Raw genomic sequence first — 6,667 nt, 5'->3', positions numbered from 1 at the left:
TTTTTGTCTTTTGTTTTATTTATGTGATGGATTACATTAATGGTTTTTCTGATATTAAACCAGCCTTGCATACCTGGTATAAATCCCACTTGTTCATGGTGAATTATTTTTTTGATGTGTTGTTGGATTCTATTGGCTAGAATTTTGTTGAGGATTTTTGCATCAATGTTCATGAGGGATATAGGTCTGTAATTTTCTTTTTTTGTAATGTCTTTACCTGGTTTTGGTATCAGGGAGATGGTGGCTTCATAGAATGAGCTGGGTAGTATTCCGTCATTTTCTATGCTTTGAAATACCTTCAGTAGTAGTGGTGTTAACTCTTCTCTGAAAGTTTGGTAGAACTCTGCAATGAAGCCGTCCGGGCCAGGGCTTTTTTTTGTTGGAAGTTTTTTGATTACCGTTTCAATCTCTTTTTTTGTTTTGGGTCTATTTAGTTGTTCCACTTCTGAATGTGTTAGTTTAGGTAGGTAGTGTTTTTCCAGGAATTCATCCATTTCTTCTAGGTTTTCAAATTTGTTAGAGTACAATTTTTCGTAGTAATCTGAAATGGTTCTTTTAATTTCATTTGGTTCTGTTGTGATGTGGTCCTTCTCGTTTCTTATTCGGGTTATTTGTTTCCTTTCCTGTATTTCTTTAGTCAGTCTAGCCAATGGTTTATCAATTTTGTTAATTTTTTCAAAGAACCAGCTTTTGGCTTTGTTAATTCTTTCAATTGTTTTTCTGTTCTCTAATTCATTTAGTTCAGCTCTAATTTTTATTATTTTTTTTCTTCTGGTGCCTGATGGGTTCTTTTGTTGCTCAGTTTCTATTTGTTCAAGTTGTAGGGACAGTTGTCTGATTTTGGCTCTTTCTTCTTTTTGTATGTGTGCATTTATCGATATAAATTGGCCTCTGAGCACTGCTTTTGCTGTGTCCCAGAGGTTTTGATACGAAGTATTTTCATTCTCGTTGCATTCTATGAATTTCCTTATTCCCTCCTTGATGTCTTCTATAACCCAGTCTTTTTTCAGGAGGGTATTGTTCATTTTCCAAGTATTTGATTTCTTTTCCCTAGTGTTTCTGTTATTGATTTCTAGTTTTATTGCCTTGTGGTCTGAGAAGATGCTTTGTAATATTTTGATGTTTTGGACTCTGCAGAAGTTTGTTTTATGACCTAATAATGTGGTCTATTCTAAAGAATGTTCCATGTGCGCTAGAAAAAAAAGTATACTTTGCAGCAGTTGGGTGGAGAGTTCTGTATAAGTCAATGAGGTCAAGTTGGTTGATTGTTGTAAGTAGGTCTTCCGTGTCTCTATTGAGCTTCTTACTGGATGTCCTGTCCTTCTCCGAAAGTGGTGTGCTGAAGTCTCCTACTATAATTGTGGAGGTGTCTATCTCACTTTTCAATTCTGTTAAAATTTGATTTATGTATCTTGCAGCCCTGTCATTGGGTGCATAAATATTTAATATGGTTATGTCTTCCTGATCAATTGTCCCTTTTATCATTATATAGTGTCCTTCTTTATCCTTTGTGGTGGATTTAAGTCTAAAGTCTATTTTGTCAGAAATTAATATTGCTACTCCTCTTCTTTTTTGCTTATTGTTTGCTTGATATATTTTTTTCCATCCTTTGAGTTTTAGTTTGTTTGTGTCTCTAAGTCTAAGGTGTGTCTCTTGTAGGCAGCATATAGATGGATCGTGTTTCTTTATCCAGTCCGTGACTCTCTGTCTCTTTATTGGTGCATTTAGTCCATTTACATTCAGTGTAATTATAGATAAATAAGTTTTTAGTGCTGTCATTTTGATGCCTTTTCATGTGTGTTGTTGGCAATTTCGTTTTTCCACATACTTTTTTGTGCTGAGACGTTTTTCTTAGTAAATTGTGAGATCCTCATTTTCATAGTGTTTGACTTTATGTTAGTTGAGTCGTTATGTTTTTCTTGGCTTTTACCTTGAGTTATGGAGTTGTTATACCTTTTTGTGGTTACCTTATTCTTTACCTCTATTTTTCTAAGTAAAAACCTAACTTGTATTGTTCTATATCGCCTTGTATCACTCTCCATCTGGCAGTTCAATGCCTCCTGTATTTAGTCCCTCTTTTTGATTATTGTGATCTTTTACCTGTTGACTTCCATGATTCCCTGTTATGTGTATTATTATTATTTTTTAATTAATCTTAATTTGTTTGTTTTTGTGATTTCCCTATTTGAGTTGATATCAGGACATTCTGTTTTGTGACCTCGTATTGTGCTGGTATCTGATATTATTGGTTTTCTGACCAAACAATATCCTTTAGCATTTCTTGTAGCTTTGGTTTGGTTTTTGCAAATTCTCTAAACTTGTGTTTATCTGTAAATATCTTAATTTCGCCTTCATATTTCAGAGAGAGTTTTGCTGGATATATGATCCTTGGCTGGCAGTTTTTCTCCTTCAGTGCTCTGTATATGTCGTCCCATTCCCTTCTTGCCTGCATGGTTTTTGCTGAGTAGTCTGAACTTATTCTTATTGATTCTCCCTTGAAGGAAACCTTTCTTTTCTCCCTGGCTGCTTTTAAAACTTTCTGTTTATCTTTGGTTTTGGCGAGTTTGATGATAATATGTCTTGGTGTTTTTCTTTTTGGATCAATCTTAAATGGGGTTCGATGAGCATCTTGGATAGATATCCTTTCGTCTTTCATGATGTCAGGGAAGTTTTGTGTCAGGAGTTCTTCAACTATTTTCTCTGTGTTTTCTGTCCCCCCTCCCTGTTCTGGGACCCCAATCACCCGCAAGTTATCCTTCTTGATAGAGTCCCACATGATTCTTAGGGTTTCTTCATTTTTTTTAATTCTTTTATCTGATTTTTTTTCAGCTGTGTTTGTGTTGATTCCCTGGTCCTCCAGATGTCCCAGTCTACATTCTAATTGCTCGAGTCTGCTCCTCTGACTTCCTATTGCGTTGTCTAATTCTGTAATTTTATTGTTAATCTTTTGGATTTCTACATGCTGTCTCTCTATGGATTCTTGCAACTTATTAATTTTTCCACTATGTTCTTGAATAATCTTTTTGAGTTCTTCAACAGTTTTATCGGTGTGTTCCTTGGCTTTTTCTGCAGTTTGCCTTATTTCGTTTGTGATGTCTTGAAGCATTCTGTAAATTAGTTTTTTATATTCTGTATCTGATAATTCCAGGATTGTATCTTCATTTGGGAAAGATTTTGATTCTTTTGTTTGGGGGGTTGGAGATGCTGTCATGGTCTGCTTCTTTATGTGGTTTGATATAGACTGCTGTCTCCGAGCCATCACTGGGAAACTAGTGTTTCCAGAAAATCCGCTGACTGGTACGCTGGCTCCAGGCTCTGAAAACAATCGCTTCCTCCCCGTATTTGTTCGTTCTCCGTCTCTAAACCTGTGTTTGTTGTTCAGGGTTCGTAGATTGTTATGTATGTGATCGATTCACTTGTTTTTCCGAGTATTTGTTGCAAGAGGGATCTGCGGTAGCGTCCACCTAGTCTGCCATCTTGGCCCCGCCTCCACCAGTATCATTTTATGTCTTATAGTCCGGTCTAATCTTTGTCAGAAGAGTTGCCTTCGTGAATGGTTTTAGTTCTGGGCTAACAGAGAGTCTGGTGGCCATTTCTTCTAGGGTCCCTCCATTCTCAGTCAGACCATTAAGTCTGGTCTTTTTACCAGAATTTGAGTCCTGCACCCCAATTTTCTCTGGCTCCATCAGGGAATCTCTGTTGTGTTCCCTGTCAGGGCAGTCATTGGTGGTAGCCAGGCACCATCTAGTTCTTCTGGTCTCAGGCTAATGGAGTCTTTGGTTTATGTGTCCCTTTCTGTCTCTTAGGCTAATATTTCCCTGGTGTCTTTGGTGTTCTTCATTCTCCTTTGCTCCAGGTGGGTTGGGACCAATTGATACATCTTAGATGGCAGCTTGCTACCTTTTAAGACCCCAGATGCCACTCACCAAAGTGAGATGCAGAACATTTTCTTAATAAACTTTGTTATGCCAGCTGACCTAAATGTCCCCTGGAACCATGGTCCCCAGGCCCCAACCCCTGCTACACTGTCCCTCAAAGTATTTGGTCATGTTCAGGAAACTTCTTAGCTTTTGGTTTAGTCCAGTTGTGCTGACTTCCCCTGTATTGTATGTTGTCCTTTCCCTCGCCTAAAATGATTCTTGTCTACCATCTAATTTGTGAATACTCTTCTAGCTCCCTCCCCACCCTCATAACCATCAAAGAGTATTTTCTCCTGTGTTTAAACCTTTTCTTGAGTTCTTATAACAGTGGTGTCATACAATATTTGTCCTTTTGCCACTGACTAATTTCACTTAGCATAATGCCTTCCAGATTCATCCATGTTGTGAGATGTTTCACGGATTCATTGTTGTCCTTTATCATTGTGTACTATGCCATTGTGTGAATATACCATAATTCATCTATCCTTCCATCTGTTGATAGGCACCTAGGTTGTTTCCATCTTTTTGCTATAGCGAACAGTGCTGCAATGAACATGATTGTACATATATCTATTTGTGTGAGGGCTCTTGTTTCTCTAGTATATATTCCAAGGAGTGGGATAGCTGGATCATACAGTACTTCTATTTCTAGCTTTTTGAGGAAGTGCCAAATCAATTTCCAAAGAGTTTGTACCATTTTACATTCCCACCAGCACTGTATAAGTGCTCCAGTCTCTCCACAACCTCTCCAACATTTATTATTTTGTGCTTTTTGAATTAATACTAGCCTTCTTGGGGTAAGATGGTATCTCATTGTAGTTTTGATTTGAATTTCTCTAATGGCTGATGATCGTGAGCGTTTCCTCAAGTATTTGTTAGCCACCTGAATGTCTTATTGGGTAAAGTGCCTGTTCATATCCTTTACCCATTTTTTAATTGGGTTATTTATCTTTTTGTTGTTGAGGTTTTGCAGTATCTTGTAGATTTTAGAGATTAGACACTGACCAGGTTTGTCGTAGCCAAAAGTTTTTCCCAGTCTGCTTGTTGTCTTTTTACTCTTTTTTATGTTGTCTTTTTACTCTTTTGGTAAAATCTTTGGATGAGCATAAGTGTGTGATTTTTAGGACCTCTCAGTTATCTAGTTTCTCTTCTGGTGTTTGTGCATTGTTAGCAATGTTTTGTATTGTTTTATGCCATGTATTAGGGCTCCTAGCATTCTCCCTACTTTTTCTTCCGTGATCTTTATCATTTCAGATTTCATTTTTAGGTCTTTTACCAATTTTGAGTTAGTTTTTTGCATGGTGTGAGGTATATGTCTTGTTTCATTTTTTTGCAAATCGATATCCAGTTATGCCAGCACCATTTGTTAAAAATACTGTCTTTTCTCCAATTAATGGACTTTGGGCCTTTGTCAAAATCAACTGCTCTTAGGTGGATGATTTTATGTCTGCATTATCAATTCTGTTCCACTTGGCACCATTGTTGCACCAGTACCAGGCTGTTTTGACTACCATGGTGGTATAACAGGTTCTAAAATCAGGAAGTGTGAGGCCTCCCACTTTGTTCTTCTTGTTCAGTGATGCTTTACTTATCCGGGCCTCTTCCCTTTCTGTATGAATTTGGTGATTTGTTTCTCCGCCTCATTAAAAAATGCCATTGGAATTTGGATAGGGATTGCATTGTACCTATAGATCCTTTTGGGTAGCATTGATATTTTCAGGATGTTGAGTCTTCCTATCCATGAACAAGGTATTTTTTCCATTTATGTAAGTCTTTTTTGGTTTGTTGCAGTGGTATCTTGCAGTTTTCTTTGTATAAGTCTTTTACGTCTCTGGTTAGATTTATTCCTAAGTATTTTATCTTCCTGGGGGTTATTGTAAACGGTATTGATTTGGTGATTTCCTCTTCAACGTTCTTTTTGTTGGTGTAGACAAATCCAACTGATTTTTGTGATTATCTTGTATCCTGATACTTTGCTAAAATCCTCCATTAGTTTCAATAGTTTTCTTGTGGATTCTTTTAGGGTTTTCTGTGTCATCTGCAAATAGAGATACTTTACTGCTTCCTTACCAATCTGGATGCATTTTATTTCCTTTTCTAGCCTAGTTGCTCTGGCTAGGACTTTCCAGCACAATGTTGAATAAGAGTGGTGAAAAAAGGCATCCTTTTCTAGTTCCTGATCTCAGGGGAATGCTTTCAGACTCTCTCCATTGAGGATGATGTTGGCTGTTGGCTTTGTATAAATGCCCTTTATTATGTTGAGGAATTTCCCTTCTATTCCTATTTTGCTGAGAGTTTTTATCATGAATGTGTGTGGGGCTTTGTCAAATGCCTTTTCTGCATCAATTGATAAGATCATGTGGTTCTTGTCTTTTGTTTTATTTATGTGATACATTACATTGATTGTTTTTCTAATGTTGAACCATCCCTGCATACCTGGTATGAATCCCACTTGGTCATGGTGAATTATTTTTTTGATATGTTGTTGGTAATTCTATTGGCTAGAATTTTGTTGAAATTTTTGCATATAAGTTCATGAGGGTTATTGGTCTGTAATTTTCTTTTTTTGTGGTATCTTTACTTTGTTTTGGTATCAGGGTTATGCTGGCTTTATAGAATGAGTTTGGGAGTATTCCACCCATTTCTATGCTCTGAAATACCTTTAGTAGTAGTGGTGTTAACTCTTCTCTGAAAGTTTGGTAGAATTCTCCAGTGAAGCTGTCAGGGCTGGGGCTTTTTGTTGTTGC

This window comes from Loxodonta africana, chromosome 20 (genome assembly GCF_030014295.1).
Source record: "Loxodonta africana isolate mLoxAfr1 chromosome 20, mLoxAfr1.hap2, whole genome shotgun sequence".
Lineage (NCBI taxonomy): Eukaryota > Metazoa > Chordata > Mammalia > Proboscidea > Elephantidae > Loxodonta > Loxodonta africana.
The sequence above is the reverse complement of the archived record's forward strand: the minus strand, read 5'-3'. Positions refer to the sequence as shown.